Source organism: Solanum verrucosum, unplaced genomic scaffold (assembly GCF_900185275.1).
Source record: "Solanum verrucosum unplaced genomic scaffold, falcon-dt-bn FXZP01000075.1, whole genome shotgun sequence".
Classification (NCBI taxonomy): domain Eukaryota; kingdom Viridiplantae; phylum Streptophyta; class Magnoliopsida; order Solanales; family Solanaceae; genus Solanum; species Solanum verrucosum.
Genome location: NW_026020211.1, coordinates 47,451 through 66,356, shown reverse-complemented (window position 1 = coordinate 66,356; position 18,906 = coordinate 47,451). Strand labels below are relative to the sequence as shown.

The window sequence follows — 18,906 nt, the reverse complement described above, 5'->3', positions numbered from 1 at the left end:
TTTCATAAAAATCACAATTTTTTATATAAGTGGCAACTCTTCATAAAAGTCACAACTTTTCGAAAAGGTTACAACTCTTTGGAAAAGTTACAACCTTTCGGAAATGTTATAAACCTTTCATAAAAAGGCACAACTTTTCTTAAAAGTGGCAACTCTTCGTAAAAGTCACCGTTTTTCATAAAAGTCACAACTTTTCATGAAAGGGGAAGGCTAGTTTTGGAAATAAATAAATTAAAAGGGTATCCTGATTTGTGGTGGCGCCACGTAGGCAGACTTAGGGTTTTGTTTTACGTTTGTTATTTAATCTGTACTAACAAATACATATAGCAATAACTTTGCATAAACATAAACAACAAAGTTTAAAGCATGTACTCAAAAACAACAATTAATAATATAAGCATAAATTAATGACCGTAAAAAAGATACCAGGATCTTCAAAAATAGAATGAAACAGAATGGATAAAATCGAGCCCATTGAATGCACAGTGTCCCCTTAAGGAGATTATTCTCCTCTAGTACCCGATGTTTAAAGGAATAGATCATCTCAAGATAGAACGATTCTATTCACCAGTGTATTGATACAAAAACAATGGTGTCAGTAAGTCATTTAACAGGAGCAAAGTACACAACTATTTAATTGTCCAGAAGAAGAAGAAGTAGTTCAAAAATTTTGTTATTTTAAAATGAGAGAAAAGTCCCTTATTTATATACAACAAAGGGTAGTGCGAACAAATGATTATTGCGTCTTATCGAAAAGGTTACAACTCTTTGGAAAAGTTACATCCCTTCAAAAAGGTCACAACCTTTCATAAAAGTCACAACTTTTCATAAAAATGGCAACTCTTCATAAAAGTCACAACTTTTCGGAAAGGTTACAACTCTTTGGAAAAGTTACAACCCTTCGGAAAGGTTACAACCTTTCATAAAAAGGCACTTTTCATAAAAGTAGCAACTATTCATAAAAGTCACAATTTTTCATAAAAATCACAACTTTTCATGAAAGGGGAAGGCTAGTTTTGGAAATAAAATAAATTAAAAGGGAATCCTGATTTGTGGTAGCGCCACGTAGGCAGGCTTAGGGTTCTCTTTTATATATATATATGATATAATTATACATGGAATATACACTGTTTATTTTGTGGACATACATCACCTGAAATAAACAATCTAAACCCTTCTCCACAATTACATACACCATTATACACTATTATATGATTGTGTGTATAGCTAGTAAATTCCCTGAGAAACTTTTATTAACTGAGAAAAGTTCACACAATACTGTAACAAGAGAACCACAGAATTAAGCATGAGCCAGTGACACATAAGTCATTATTAGGTCTTTCATGCTGTTATGAGGAACTAACTTATTTGCAAAGACAAAGTTACTATATAATATTTCAAACAAAGGAACTCTAATAAGCTGAAGGCATAGTATCATTGTAAGGATCACCAAATGCTGCAACATTGCCAGGCCTTGAAAATACAATCTACAAGGTAAGAGCCACCCCTTGATCAGAAGTTTACTTCTCAATTTAGGTGAAATGATTTCAAGATTTCTTGTAAAAAGATGGAATAATTAAGTGCATGCATGTATTTACTGTTGAAGACATGATTTAATAAAGGCTTAATACATAGACAATAGCTTGAACTTGTTAGTAAATTTCATTTGTACACTAGAACTACGCCTACACACATGATAAAGTAGCTCACATAATTCAACAGGATATAAACAGAGTTGAAATTTTACCGCTACCCTTCACAAAAAAAATGCTTTCGACGCGACGTGTTAAATATATAAACAAGTGAATAAAAGTTTGTATTGTCTCTAATTTCTTAAACTTTTAGATGTCTTAAATTTTTAGATGAGGTAGTTAACATAATTCAATATTGCTTTTATGTTCTTATCTAACATTTTTCCCTTTATAAACACCTCTATCTACTCCGCCTGTATTTTCACTTTGTCCAACAAACATATTGCCATTATTTCATTCTTTACTACCTACAAGTGTCACTAAACACTATCCATATACCGCACCCCTGCTTTTTCACTACGATTATATGTCATCGACATTTATCTTTCTATCATTGGTAAGATTATGTTATAAACATTTATATTTTAACAAAAAAAAGAAAAATCACTTCTTGAGAGGTGGTTTTCTATAAAATATATTTGAAAGCATTCTTTTAAAAGAAGACTATAGGACGAAAGAAGAAGCTCAGATGAGTTACATCAGATAAAGTTATTCATCACCATACCTGATAATCTCCTATTGTGCAGGTTTTCAATCCAGCAGCACAATAGTCAAAGTAGTACTCCCATGTCCTGATGAACTTGTCATCGAATCCCAAAGCACGAACTTGGCTAGTGACACAATTATCAATGGTCAAGTGTCAGCATCTATGACAGATCAAACTACAAATGATTCCCAAAGGAAACATGTTTCACTCAGTATAGAAGGTTGTGTGCTTATATTAGTCTTGTTACCTTTGATTTTTAAAGAAGTTTCTCCGCCAACATTTCAGTGTTTGATAGTAATGAATTCCTATATTTTCCAGGTGCTCTACACTGCATTTAAATCATTAATATCAAATACTTATAGAAATAAATGCTTTTGAAAAAGTGATAAGCATGCTAGTGCGAAATCACAATCATCAACTCTCTTACCATAGTCGGGATGCAGCAGCCATGACTGACGTTACTTGAGATAGTGCATTCAAGCCTCCGCCTGGGAATATGTACTCTCTCATGAAGTCTGTGCTATTCCTGTGACTGTCATACCTCTCATCTGGTATTGAAATGAACTAGGCAAAGCCAACATTCATGAAAAGCAGCTTAAAAACCAAGGGTGACATAACTGTGAAGAAATTGATGTCGGAAAATGAACCTCATATTGGAAGAAGAAAAGCCTTTCTTAGATTTTCTCTATTCATATATTATCTTAATTCATGTATTAGGAAATTAATTTAAGAGTCCATGTTTTGTTCATGAACTAGGGAAAAAGGAAAAAGTTCAGTATTAAATTAAGGTACATGTACTAGACTAGATTTGAGTGATTTGAGTGATTTGAGAGTCCTACTTTCTCCTAATTTTGTAACAATTGAAGGGAAAAAGTGAACAAAGTAGAATGTGTTGAGAGATCACTTAAAATTCATTACCTGCAGAACTAGAAGCCCATCTTCTGCCAATGAAGACTCACAACAAGTAAAGAATTCCCCTATGAAATCATGACCAATATGTTCCAACATCTCGCTGAAAAATAATTAGTACAATAGTAACACTAGCTCGACATGTAGTGAATGATACAATATGTCCAGATGTAGATGGATAAAAGCTCACCATGATATAATCCTGTCATACTTGTCCTTATTTGGGATTTGGCGATAGTCACATAGGAGAAGTGTTATATGATCCTGTGAAAAAATTTCTTTCAACTGAAATTTTAATAGAAAACGCTAGCTCTGAAATAGCCCAAATTTGGCCTCAAGTGTTAAGCACATAGTGTTTTCCCGTTAATATTGCAAGGACAAATGCTTGATTACAACATATAAAGAAGCATTTCAGTGAAAAAAATTATTGCAACTTCCGCAGACCCCTTAGCTGGCCCTGATTTGCAGTTAAGCTTATTATGGAGCTATTGAAGTTTGGCAAGCACGAAAATGAAAAAGACATTTAGTTCATGAAGTGTGTTAGTTCCTTCTTTGCTGTGTCGGTTAGATGAAAATTTCCTGAACCACAGTATAATGATTTCCATATTATACTCTTTGTAATATCACTTCTCCAGTTACAGAATTTCGAAAAGCTTCTTCAAAGATTTCTGAGAAATCCTCATCAAATGTTCTCAAAATACGCAGCAACAAGAATGAAATGTTAAGTCATCTAGACAAACGAGAATGGAACTCCAAACTCTAAAAATTTTGAGTTTCCCTAGACATTGTAAGTACTAACTCCGCCTGAGTGAGTTTTGCACATGATATTGCATGTCCCAAGCCCAGGTAAAGGAGGGGGGTAGCGGTAGCATAAAATTTGCTAATTCATGACGATAGACATTGTAAGTACTATTATACCTGTAGGCCTGCTTGCTCAACTCTCAACTGTGCATACTCCAGTTGCTGCTCAGAGAGAGTTATACCAGTATATTTACATCCGGTTTGCTTGACAACTTCCACAGCAAAACTTCCCCAACCAAATCCAATCTCTAAAATGTGATGTTCCTTGCTAATTTTTGCCTAAAAAGAATAGAAGCAGGATCATATTATGCCTGAAACTTATGCAGAAATGGAAGGGACTTTTACTTAGTTGATGACTCACCTTTCTAATGAGAAGAGAGATCTTTCTTAGCTGTGCATCTTTTAGGTCTTCATCCTCACTCTAGGAAAATCATAAAAGAACTAAATCACCATGGAATGAGATTAAAGAAGAGGAAATGCAGCTTAACATACAAAGTAGAAAAGTGGGAAGCATTTAAAAGTTTGAGAGCTAACCTTGAAAATTGCACATGAGTATGTCATTGTCTCATCCAGAAAGAGTGAGAAGAGTTCATTACTCTGGCAAAAGCAATTAGCACCACAAAGCTTATCATCAATAGCAACTGGAAAAAATATGGCCAGGATTGGGTACTTGAATTTTACTAGTGATCTTTGACATCCCCTATATTCTTTGGGTGATATAATATGCAAGTTAACTAATTACCAGGTCATAATGACGAGAAATATTCCGACGAGCCTGAGTCAGGGTGTTTCGATTTGAAACATGACGAATGAAATATTTTGCAGATGACAGTGCTGCTGTAAGAAGCAATGGAGTCCACCAGGCTCTATAGCATGAAAAGTGATGAAGAACTTTAACATATGAACAGAAGTTCATGCTTCTTGATTTCAGGTCAGTAAACTATTTTACCTTTCCTTTCTTGATGTTCTAACAGATGCTTTCAAATCTCTGTTGGCAATGAATATCTGCAAAAGATTTCAGGAAGCTAAGTACAACCGAAAGATATTTACAAAGAAATCTTATCATTTCCTCACCATGATAAGATTAAGAAGACCTTCATTCTTATCAACAAAAGAGAAATCCCCTTGAATAAAAGCATCAGCAAGACCTATGTCAGCTTGAGTTGCAACCTGCAAGAGAGATTATCTATGTTACACAATTTTTCTAAATTGGGGAAGTTCTAATTTATTTTTGTTGGGTTATTATTTGCTCAGTTGCAGGGGCAAAAGAAATTTTCAATTTACCTTCCAGTAAAACTGTGTACTATGAACTCTAAGAGAAAGTTTAAGAGAGCACTTCCTCTCGGTTCCTTGGAAGGTGAAAATTGTACCTCCTTCTTCCAACAAGCTGTGTATTGAAACATGTAAAATTATTATCCAGACATCTATAATAATCATGAAAAAAAAAAAAACTCAAAAATCTCGGAGTAATAAAATAAAATCATGATTCACACGTGATTTGTTTTGCAGTAGATTTTCCACTTGTATATGAACTTTTAGCCAAAGAGACTGAAATAAAAGAAGTTATTTTCTCAATAAAATAATTGCTCTGCATCTCGTTACCATTAAATTAGCAAGAACAAAAGTGTGATAAAATAAGAAATAGGATTGAAGGAAATAAAGAAGTTGTCAGACATGTATCTGCCGCTATTTTGGGATTAAAGTAATACAAGGTGAAACTATCATCACTCACATTATGCATCCTGTTTGAATGAAACTTCTGAAAAATCTAGCAACGACAAGGCGTGCACCAGTTTCAGGCCAGGTTGGTACCATATGCTTGGGGTTGTCCCGAATACTACAACTCCTTCTAAGCATGCTATCTGCAGCAACCACACCTGCCTGAGAGGACCAAAAGGTAGACAATCATCCAAATGAGACCAGAGGGACAACAAAAGCTGGAAATCTATTGAGCATAAGCGATACTCCAAATTGTTCTCAGAGTAAGGTGATAATTCAAGTTAAATCTGTTGATATTTTATAAGCAGAAGTAGTACTACCTTTAGTCCATTGGCATGGAAGCCATAGCCTGAATGTATTGAAACAAAAATACATTAATAAGCAGTGAAACACAAGGCGGAAAATGAAGTTTGTGCACTAAAAGAAAGTTAAGACTAAAATTAGAACAACTCAAGCTACAAGTGCTACCAGTAGGTTTCCTTTAACCTTATGTGAAAACAAGACAGTGACTAAACCAATACACTAGGTTGTTGTGATCAATTGCTGGCATCAAGTTGAAAACTTGAAATGGAAAGAATGAAGAGTCAGGAATGAATGAAGCACTCTATGAAAAGAGAGGAAATAGAAACGTAATCATTTTATCTGTGAAGAGTCAGAATAATCTCTTAAACAGATTCAAACTTATAAACTGCAATTCCCAGGCCTAACATAGAGAACTATAAAAAGTCTAGAGAACGACACTTGATTGCTTCATACTGTGGGTTCTGCAAACAATTTAAATGACAATAGTGAGCGATGCAAACTGCAAAATCCTTCAAGTTGCAGTTAAAGGAACTGATTCTCTAAATTCAACATAGTTGAAGTCTAACAGCTGACTATGCACGAGAGCAGGTTACAAAGGAACATTTATCTTGAAACAACTCTCCATGAAAAGAGATTTATACCTTGATATGCTCCACAAAACCATATTCCTCTCTTCCCTTGGATTTGATGTAGCTCACGTGAAGCTTTTGATGCAGCAACTGAGGGGACTGAGTGGCTTGTTCTCCACTTAACCAATGTATGTTCTGGTGTGTGAAGAGGATCGACAATAACGAGATAAGGCAGCTTTGATTCACCAAGATTCTGTAAATTTAGACAGCTCATAAATTAAGAGAGCAGTTACAAGAGAAAAGACTCCCCACTGAAGAGCATTATCTTCTACTTTCTATAGAAGGTCCTAAAAATTACTGGATTCCATAACACACCTGGATTATATTGAGATAATATGTCACACATCCTCTATTATTCATGGTTCCAAGAAAGTTACAAGCACTCCATGTTGTCGGGTTGAGAGGCAGGAATGTTGTCACAATGAAGGAAAACATCACTGTCACAGAGGAAGAGAAAATGATTTTGCATTTTAACATCATAAATCCTGTTAAGACTATGATTTAATCCACCAACTCCCTTTGTTACAACCATTCAGCAAGATAAGTAGTGCTTAGGACTGGCAAACAAGCGGGTTGAGTCGAATATGAGCCGATCGAAAATGAGTTGAACAAAAAATGGATAAAATACTTTTTAAATTTGTTTTTTTTTTTTAAATGTTTAGATTTTTTTCCTTACCCCACCCACCCCGACCACCTACACCCCAAAAAAAATACTAATGCCGCTTTTCATTCTTTTATGAATGGACCTCTTTTACCCATTTAAGTACCCACTTTTAATGGGTAATATGAGTTCTATTCAGTTTTTACCCAGCTTAAATGAGTTGGGTAGCCAACCCATTTAAAATGGGTAAATTTGAATAGGTACCCATATAAATTAGTCATTCTGCCACCTCTAGTAGTACTGGTAGGTAACAGAAAATACAAATATATAAAACATGGTTGTACATTTATTACCTTTTCTTAGAGGAAGATAAACAATGTTAGTGATGTCAGTATATGGATAAAAATCCGAAAAGATAAAAGTAAATTAAAGAGGAACGAAATCCAAGGTATTCAAATAGAGGAGATGCCAATACCTATAGACATACTGGAAAGCACCCAGTATTCTTGTTTCATCGCCTGTTGCCTCTTTGCCTAACACTTTCAGAGTATTTGGAGCATCTGCAGCCATGATGCATCCATCAAATACTTCTTTGGCACCATCATTACAATCTATGGTACAACCTGCAAGAGCTCTTTCATTTACAGTTAGAATCACGAGTAGTTTGTAGCTATGTGATGATAACGCAATGTAGCAGATTGAAGCTTTTCCTTTGGTAAGCACCAAATTGACTCTATATAGACCACTATCACTTGAAAAATATATCATAAAATGAATATAAACTAAGAAAACACGCGTTCTTATACAAATCAACAAGCTAGAACCCAAGATTAGACAACATAATGTCTTTGATCTTAACTCAACCTTCACCCCCCAACCCCCACTACCCCAACCTTAACATCCCCATTCTTTTATACTTGTAACGAAATACGGAAGAACTGTGGTAAAATAGAGGGAAAATGAATGTTGTACATTACGAATCCTATCAAAGAAGCAACAAAGTAAAGACAAATGCACCAATGCATATGCACACAAAGCTGTGTCCTAGTGGTCAATGAGGTGGGTGCAAATATTAGGTGATTTCTATCAACCTTCATCAATTTTGGTTTTACCTTTGCAAAGGACCATTTTAATCCCTTAAGATATATGCCTATCTACTATTATGATAAAATAAACAGCACAGTGAACTCCTGCAAGAAGCCAAAAGATAAAAATCAAGCTAGACCTTCTTCATTTGTCGTTACAGAATTTACATCACAACTAGTTTTTATTTGGCAGCCCCTCTTTTCCAGCTCCTCCTTAATCTGCGTTTGATACCGCCATCAAATCATTCTCAAGGATGATACATGCTTAACTTAACAAATCACAGAAAATAGTGAAATTAAAATCAGTAAGAACTTTGAAGTATCTATGAATGAAAAATCACCTTGTTTATACGTGATCGCCATCTTACAGTGAGTAATTGAGGGAGACCAAAGAGCTATAAAGAAAGAAATAAAAGCTCCCTTAGGCTCAAGGGCAGTAAAATGAGTAAATGTAAGCATTCAAATTAAGTATTTGCATGCACCACATTCAACAATTGGCTATAATCAACACACAAAGTGTGCTACTTGAACAGTAGATAAGAGAAAAAAACCTGCAGAAGATGGTGGTCGTGGAGGAATGAAAGAATGTAATAAGCAGAAAAGCCCAGTACTCCTTCTAAGGGACAGGTCCAGATTGAAGTACATATTGGAATCTGTGGAACATATGTGCATATCGTTATAGAAAGGACACCTTGTTGAATGAACAAAAAGGCCAATACAAGTATAAAAAAAATTCAATAACTACGACAAACAGGAGTAGCACCAGATAAGCCTTCTGAAATAATTCTGAATAGACATGTGACTCAATAAATTGCCCTAATGTTTCATTGCGATCAATGTCAGGATTGTTTTCCAGTGCTTCAAGGTAACTGCAATGCAGTGAGAAACATATTCATGATGAAATAAACTTCATTAAAGATAGCTCTTTTGCTTGACACATAAATAATGAAAGTGCACAAACATAATAATTTAGTCCATTTCCATCAAATGCATCATCTTCAAATGAACAAAGAAGACCCTGTGCTCTAAATATCTAATGAGATCATTAAATCAACAAATTGCTCAAAAAATAACAAAAGTCACATATGTTAAGATAAATAAGTTATTGATACCTTATGACATCCTGCTGCTAATTTCTGTAATCATTTGCCAAAAATACGGATTCAAGCATTCTTCTTCTGTGCAAATAAACTAGAGAATCCATTCCGGGTACCCCATTCGCAACCACGGCCTTGGTCTAAGCTCACTGAGAATGACATATCAGATATGTCCATATCAACTCCAAGGAACTCAAAAAATTCCATCATGTTTGGATAAGTTGCCTGTCAAATACACCATTTTTGGGGGCTAAAACAACTTTAGCTACAACCATTTCCAATGTAAGCTGAAGAAATATTGCAGAAAGTGAAATAAAGCCTGTCTATTTAGTTTCTCTACTTAACAATAAATCAAAATTGTGTTCAATTTTTATCATCCTTCTTCAACACATCACAACTGCAGCTGCCAAGGTATTGTGTTGGTCCAAATTTTGGGCTCTAACCCAAAATGCATAACAGAGGAATTCATGTACCTGACATTTTATTTGGCCTAAATTTCACCTCGCTCATTCCGATGTGAAATTTTGACCGCTATCAAGTTTAATCAGCAGCATTCCTTCGGTGTTATTGGGTGTAGCTCAATTTTTGAAGTTTTATAGGGTTGTTTCATTGAGCTATAAGTCAAATTTCACCCAAATCTTTCCAGTTCAAAGTATTCATGACTTGTTACAAGAACCACCATAAGTGTCCATTCGCAATGTTAACAATGGTGGCCGGTGCTTTTTCTCACTTCTGTCAACTTCTCCCGGAAGAGTCGCGGATCATGTATTTTTTTCATAATATTGTAAATTTTTCGAGTAGTCATCTATTAAAAAGTGTGACTTAACTGAAATGAAATCAATAGATGGGTAAAACTTTAATCCATTTTTAAAGTTCAATAATATATTCGAGTCTTTTTTCTTTTAAAAATGATTTAATTGATTATGTGGTCAAATCATAATTGATCATGTATAAATAGTAATTTTAAAAAATTAAAACTATTTTCAGTTAACAAATAATGATATGAATGCATTTTTTTCTCAAACGAAAATGACATAAATGAGTGAAACTTTTAACATATGATATCAATGAACCTTTTCTCAAACTGCAATAACATATTTAAGTTTTTTCCCTAATTTCAATAGCTTCTAATTGGCTAGGCACTAATTTGATATTTCATTTAGTTATTCCAACTCCATTAATAACTGTATAAATTTGGATATCGTATATAACATGATGATGTAGAAAAAGTTTAAATTATAATTTAATACATATTTTTAAAGGGGAATAGCTTTAACATATTGAAACTTAAATTTACCATCTTACACTTATTGAATCCCAATTATATTGTCCACGGTGAAACCCCAATTTTCGGATAAATTCTACTAAATCGTGCTTCTAAGGATTTATTCAAGTACTTAGCCTTAATAATTTGTGAATAGTAAGGCATAAATCACATGTTTTAATAAGAAGAAATTGTTTGCATGGTAAGCAGTAAATATCTATTACTTTCAATTTGAAAATTTTAAATTCGTGTTATCAAGGAAGCAAAAAAAATGAGAGCTCTTAAGATGAAATAAAAAAAATACCATGCTCTTAGTCAAATATCTTATTAGGCGAATTGCAATATACACTTAAGATTATGAGAACTTTAGTATTCATCAAATGCAAATAAGTCAAAAAATGCTTATAGTCGATTTTCAATTCAAGCTCACTTATCCGATAGAAATCAAACAATTTTTTTTTTCATACTGAACACACCCCATATAATTCATAATGGTGACAAACTTACTAAATTTTACTAAATCGTGATTAGCTAAGGTTTTTTCCTAGTATTTTAGCCTTGATAATTTGTGGATAGTAAGGCATAAATTACGTGCTTTGACGAGAGAGTTGTTCAGATGATAAGCACATCTTATTTTCAATCCAAAATTGTAAATTCGAGTTACCAAAGGAACAAAAAGAGTGGAAAAGCTTGCCTCTTAGGATAGGTTAAAAAAAATCAGGTGCTCTTAGCCAATATCCTATTAGGTCAATTACAATACATACGCTTGGATTATGGGCACTGTAGTATAAATATTTATCAAATACCCAAATAAGTCAAAAAATGCTTATAGTCGATTTTCAATTCCAACTCACTTACTCGATTGAAATCAAACAATACTTTCTTTCGTACTGAACACACCCTATATATATATACTTACCCGATTGAAGACCATAAATCCAAGGTCAAGATCGACTCCTTCGACGGTGAAGGTGTTAGGATGGCCGCTGAGATAATGTTCTTTGTCATAAATCACAACTTTGACACCAAATTTTGCTAATTCATATGCACAAACCAGTCCACTTATCCTTGCTCCCACCACTGCTACTTTCATTTTTATCACTTTAAATTGGCTTCAAATTTACAATTGCAATGACAATTAAGATTAGAAAAGGAAAAAAAATAGAGATGTTAAAAGTAATATATCAGATTGAATACTTTATAATGGTGACAAACTTACTAATTAAAATTGTATGCATGTTGAAGAAAGGAAATCCTGAAGTGATCACAGAGTAGTAGAGTATAGGGGTGGCAACCCCTACCCGCCACCCCCTACCCCAGGAGCCCCCCGCGCCCCACCTTCCACCCAACCTCTCCTATTGTTTTTTGTTTTTCAAAAAAGAAATAATTATGTTATTCCAAAAAAAAAAAATTACCCCTCCGCCAACCCCTCCCCCGGGGGAGCCCCCCCCCCACAACCCCTTTCTCAGCCCCACCCACCCTCCAATTTTTTTTGAAAAATAAATCAATATTTTTGAAAATTAAAAATATTATAATTTTTATTTTTTTAGCACAATTTAAAATTTTGAGTAGAAGTGAGAAGTGAGTGATCTATTATGGGTTTATTTGAATATCCATATTTTACCCATTTTGATCATATTTGTAGGAGCTCTTAAAATAACTTGAAGCTCATATTTACCCAATTAAAATATGAGTGATCCAAGTCATTAAATATGGGTTAAATGGACTCATTTCATTAATATGGGCTGAAATTGTCACCCCTAGTAGAGTACTCTTCCGGCGGACCACTTTATTTGTCACATTTTTATGTTTTTAGATGTCCCTTAAGAAATTACTATTTTAAATATTATATCTTTACTAGTAAATAAGTCCGCACTTCGCGCGGTCATAAAAGGATTAGTTGAATTTACAATTAACTCTAATCCATTTAATCTAAAATGATAGTAATGTATTAACAATCATAAGCGTGAACATAAGATTTAAAAGATCGACGATCTAAACTAATAACAACAATTTGTAGATGGAATCGTGGAAACACCTTAAGTGTCACGCCCCGAGCCTACACTCTGGACGTGACCGACACTCGAGAACCATTGCTGGCCCCAAGTGAACGCTTGGCCTTGCTTACTTACTCAGCGAAAGACTTTACTCAAGATAAATATACTTTAAAAGAATAAACTGAACAACTCAATAAATAACTTAGAATGTAATAAATAACATTCACTGCCAAAATGGCAAATCAAGTCTCAACTTAACTGAAAAGAAAAGTAAAGACTCATGAACTAACATCAACAAACTTTGAGGGATGTCGGGACAAGACCCCCGATCATCCTAACAACTAAAATAAGCAAGCAATAAAACAAAACATAACCAAAGGGATCCTCCGGAAAGCAAGGAGGCTCACCAACTGACTCTGAGTGCTCAACTAGATCAACGATACGTTGGATGTTGATCCTGATTACCTGTGTCTACATCATAATAAGATGTAGGCCAAAAGGATGTACATTGAATGTACGAGTATGCGAGGGAAATCTTAAAACAAGACATAAGCTTGAAAGGAACTGAAGAACTTACCTGGCTCAACTCAACTCAACTGATTTCAATATAAAGCAGTGTATATAAATGTAGCATAAAGAAAAACTTTAAAACATGGTTTTCAACTCTGTGTATTTAGAAATACAATAATAACTTTGTATGCATGCAAAGATACAATATGAACTCTGTTTATATGTGAAAATATAAATATTTCTGACGTATATAAAAATACAAAGTACTGTTGTGAGAGTTTCTCTAACCGACAACCATCACTTAAGAGCTATCGTGATGATACATCATTTTGCCTCACACTGTCAGGGCCGTCCTATACCTTGCCGAGGTATAAAACCTGAACTACTAAGTGGATCCACTAGTATATGCTAAAAAACACTAAAGGAATCATCTAAAATGTATGACCCTTTTCTACTCATGATGACTACATGGTTTATGGCGGCTCAGAATTCTCTGAACTCTCCCTTATATCGGTGCTCAATACTACTCCCAAAAATATACTAGCTCTTTATGTTTTAAAAACATAACTTCTTTCTGTGGTTTGAGATAATTGTTCAAAACTTAGTTTAAAGACTATCTTGAAAATTTCAGTTTCCCTTCTTGCTTAATTGTGAAAGCATTTACTCTTTTCTGAAAATTAACTCAAAGGCTCTTTGGAAATCAAAGTTTCCTTTCTTGTTTAATTGTGAAAGCATTTACTCTTTTCTGAAAACTAGTTCAAAGGCTCTTTGGAAATCAAAGTTTCCTTACTTGTTTAAATGTGAAAAGATTTTTAAATCTTTGGGAATTCATAGTGTTGACACCCAATTTTGGCTCTCCACATTTGTTTAACTAAAGTTTTAATAATAATAATAATAATAAGATATATATATGCTGTGAATTTTTGTTAAAAAAAAAAAGATTTTTAAATTATTTATTTTATTTGATAAATTTATTTCATAAATACTATTTTTATATAAAGAAAATTAAACATATTATATAAATATTACTACTTACTTTCTCATTTTTAAATTTCACGTCAAATAATTATTGTTTTCTTTAAGGGTTAACTCGATTTTTCTAATTAAATATAATTTCTATTATAGCGATAAATATTTTCGACATTTTTCAAAATTAGGAAGACTTAATTAATTAATGAGCTGCTAATTTATATTAATTTTATTTTTTAGAATCACTAATTTTAACAAATAAGCTAGTCTTGCAAAAATTATTATTTTTAATTTAATAAACTATGTCTATTTAATAAAGAAGAAGTCATAATTTAAATGAATTTAATTTGAGCAATTTTGGCAATCCATGTCCCTTTAAACCGGTCAATCCGTGTATGCCACGTAGGCGAGCACATGAATTGTGTTTCTTTAGATTCAATCTCGGTCCTACAATCTAATCTAACGGCCTTAATTAATTCATCCTTTTATTAATATATATATAATTAGGTTTTAAACTCTTTATTTTTATCGACCGTCCGATCAAACGATCGGACGGCTGAAATTAAATAAGACTTTTCAACCTTTCCACACATAGTACTCCTACGTTTCCAAGACCAACATGGTCTTCTTCACCTTTTTCCAGAAAAAGAGGACGACGCTCCAATTTTCCTCATCTTCCCCGGGCGTCTGCACTCTGCGGCTCACCTTCTCCGTAGCCCCACTCCTCTCCCATCACTTCCTTCTCAGACATCTCCTCACCTCCCCACGTGATCCCCACCCCCTTCGTCAGAAACGGCTCTGGGCCGCCGAAAAAATGTCAATTCCGGCGGTTCCTTGCCCTATCTATCACTCATCCTTTTCAATCAATCGGAAAAGTAAGATTTTTCCAAGGTTTTTCTTCTCCTTTATAATTGCTTTTCTGTTTGCTCTGAGATTGAGGTTTCCAAGAATTCAAAATTTGAATTCTTGGATCCCAAATTGGCTATAAAAGGGAACCATTTGGTTCTCATAAGGAATCCAGGAACATTCAAAAACAATCCGAAAAAAAACCCAGAGGAGAATCACTAAAAGACCATCCAGAAAAGGTTTGAAAATTAGCCAGCAATAGAGAGAGCGCAATAGATTTTAAGGTTATTATCTTTTGTTCTCTGTTTTCGTTTTTTTTTTTGCTTTGAGTTGAAGAGGGAGTTTGAAGTGGGAATCTTGACATCAAAGCTTTAGTTTGCTGCCCTATACAAGGTTAGTAGTCGTCATTATCTTTTATATATTTTGAATTTTGGTTTTTGAAACTTTGTTGCCGTTTGAATATCCTCACTTCATATAATCTTATACTTCTAAATGTTTTCCCAGAATTTGCCTAATGTAGCTTTGATTAAAAACATCCTGTAAATAGTTTTTTTTATAAAGTTATGATGTTTGTATCCTGTTAGAATTGTGAATTCAAGAATGACTAATGGTTTATCTTTCACTTCATTAACAATCAGTTAATTTTTAAGTGTTTCCTTTCTTTTCTTTTTTTTAAATTGTGTGATTTTTTCTTTATGTGGATGGATTGCTGGCTCAAGACATTTTACCGTCGATATTAAATTTGGATACTCTCTCGCATAGTCTATTTCGCATGCATAACCTGAAACATCTGCATCTTCACTTTCTATCTTAACCAAATCTCGCTATCTTGTTGGTTCCACTTTGTGATCGTGATTTTTCCCTAAAAATATTTCCATGTGGACCGCGATCACATACTGCCTCTATTAGATGATAAATTTGTTATGCCAAAAACATGTAAGTCTCTTGATTAAATTTAGTTCTGTTAACCCTCTTTATGCCTTTTGTCTAGATACATATTTAACGCATAGTTGTTTCTGTTGCTTGGCATAGGAAGTTCTCTTATTTTTTGCTAAATATGAGTAACTTGGCTTGAATATATGTTGGTGTTTTCCTTTCTTTGGATGGTTCTTAAATGATAATAATGTTATACAAAGTGAAATTCTTATACAGCTACAACTGAAACCTTGTCTCAAATTGTTTCTCTATTTAGCCTAAATTCAATGTCTATTTGGTTAGTGAATTTAATATTGTTTTGAGTTAGTAACTTAGTATGGCTGGCTCTTTAACTGGCTGTTTTCTTCAAGTTCGTGATCCTTTAAAACTCCCCTTTTGTATCTGTCAAGTTTTAGCTTCTATGTTTACTCGTTTTAGTTCAATCTCGTCTTCATTGACGCTTGGTTTGAATACTCCTTTATGGTTAGTAACTGAACAGTAATCCTACACGATTAAATCTAGAACAACTAAGCTTCTTGACATGAATATGTTTGGATTCAAAATTGGTATCCTTTCGTTCCACCCCCTCCGCATTTTAAAGGTCTGGAAAAATATAAGAGTATGATAAATGTCTGGTCGTTATATAGTTAACTGAAATGTAATCCTTCATTCGAGATTTGTGAAAATTCTGGTTATACATATCCTTCATTTGGTTGCTGATTTTATGAGAACTAATTCAAGGAGTTTTCGATGGACTAGTTTTAATCTAATAGTGATGTGGATTGGTTTTTTTTTTTATGATCAGTTAAGGTGATTTCCCTTCAGCCCTTATTTTCTGACTTTAGAGTTAAGGTAGTACCTTAAGGTAAAAAAATAAAATAAAAATCGAATTGATCAGCTTTCCAATGGCTCTTCCTCTAACTATATGCTAAGATAAAAAACAATATAAGTGTTCACCTCATTCCCCAAATCTTCTTGTGATATTTCTTTCTAGATTGATTAAAGTTTTGGGTATACTAATTACTTAAATGTCGTCAAGAAATTGCCAAGATAGTATTATGTTGTTTCTGAGTATATTTTCCAGTTTTGCCTATGACTATATGATACTTATTTTTACATGTCTTTGATGAACCTAAAATGCAGTGCTAATTCCACTTCTTCTTTGTTTGTCACATGTACACTCGAGAGCACTTTTGGAGTTAGTATATGACTCCATCTCTGCCCAAACCAGATAAGCGACTAATAGCCGCATAAGCTCATGTCTAGCAGCCTTTATCGCGTCAAATAGTGTCCAGCGCTTTCTCTTTGCTCCAAAGCTTCATATTTTCTTACATATACTTACACTTATAGTATTGTCTTTCGACTAACATCTTACACATTAGTATTTCACTCTTATATAAGCTTGCTTTTATTTTGTTTGGGCTTGTACGAATCGACTTAGAATGATGGGTAAGACGCAGCTGCCCACCTCACTTCCCTTTAGATATTGGGTTCATTATAGTTATTTAGCTTATAATAATATTTTCCAACTAAGTTTTATTTGTTACTTGACGCTTTGTGTGAAAGCATGTCTTTTCAAATAAAGGCACTAGGGAACAATCTTTTCAAAATGTTAAGTACCTATTTCAGATTTGTGTTTGATAAACTAAGTGCTTAAAGTGTGACTTTGGGTAGCCCAAAGTACAGATTTTAGTTGCCTAAAGTGCAAATTTTGGTGGTTCAAAGTGCAGATTTTAAGGTTGAGAGAAGTGAAGATTTTTATGATTAAATAAATCACTTTCTTGAGAACTTAAGAGTGGTATATTGAATCTGAAAAAATGCAGCTTTTTGAGCTCAAAAGGCTGCAGATTTTGAGCTCAAAATGTACATAGTTTGAGTGTAAAAACTGCAGGTTTTGAAGCTCAAAACACTGCCCTTTTGTGGGCTTTGAAGTGCAAAATTTAAGCTTGAAAAAATACAGAGTTTAAAAGATAAAAACTGCAGCTTTTTAACAACTTCATTTTGCAGATTTTTAAGTGTAAAATGTGCCATTTTTCTTAGTTTGAAACCTATTTCTCTTAGGACCTAAAAGTGCATATTTTGAAACTAAAACATTATAGTTTGAGAGATTAAAAGTGCACTATTTCTAAGAGCGCAAAACAAGTATCATAGTTTGTTAGAATTGTTGTTCTTTTAGTCTTAAAAAGAATGTACGGGTTAAGTTATTTATTTCGAGAAGGACCAAAATATTTATTGGCTTTACTTATCAACCCTCACTTAGGCCTACTCATCGCTTAGGACCTCCAAATAAATTTGAATTAAAGGCTAAAATAATTACCTATAGAGTTTACTTATGGCTAAGATATCTACCTTTAGACATACATATTTTTAAGAAAACAGGTAGGGAAGTAGGCCTACATTTTTTTTTAACAAAATAAATGTAACTATAGAATAAGTCTCTTAGTTATGCCTATTTTTATATTCTTTAGATCGACCCATTTATGAAGAAATTATATTTACTATTATTACTATCACTATTTTACGAATCACATATTGCTAAAATATTTTAACTTCTTAACATGTTATTTCAAGATGTTAGACATGCCAACAGGTTCAAAATACAAGGTACATACATATATATGTCATATGCAAAAAGGTACAAATCCTACATATATATATATATTTATTTTATTTTATTTTTGTTTTCTATACATGTAACTTATTATTTTGTTACATTTCATATTATTATTTTTTTCTCATACCTACTATCACTTTTACATATGTTACTTTTTTTTTTTTTTTATACAATTTATAAATTCATACACTTTAACATACACATTATTTTACTACATGTTTGCAACTCGACTACTATATCATTTTATTTTATTTTCTTTCATGTCTTAATTCTATATATTAATTAAATAACAAATTTTTATATCCTTTGAACTCAACATTTATTTTGGATACATTTATATAAAACACATCTATATTTTTCAACATATAAAATTATCATACATTTTAGTACATTTATTTATTTATTACCG

At 33.3% G+C, this 18,906-nt stretch overlaps 1 pseudogene; it reads right to left on the bottom strand.

The window, feature by feature from the left end:
- Window positions 1-1,225: 1,225 nt before the first annotated feature.
- On the bottom strand, window positions 1,226-11,741 carry LOC125830525 (uncharacterized; annotated as a pseudogene).
- Between the last annotated feature and the right edge of the window lie 7,165 nt (window positions 11,742-18,906).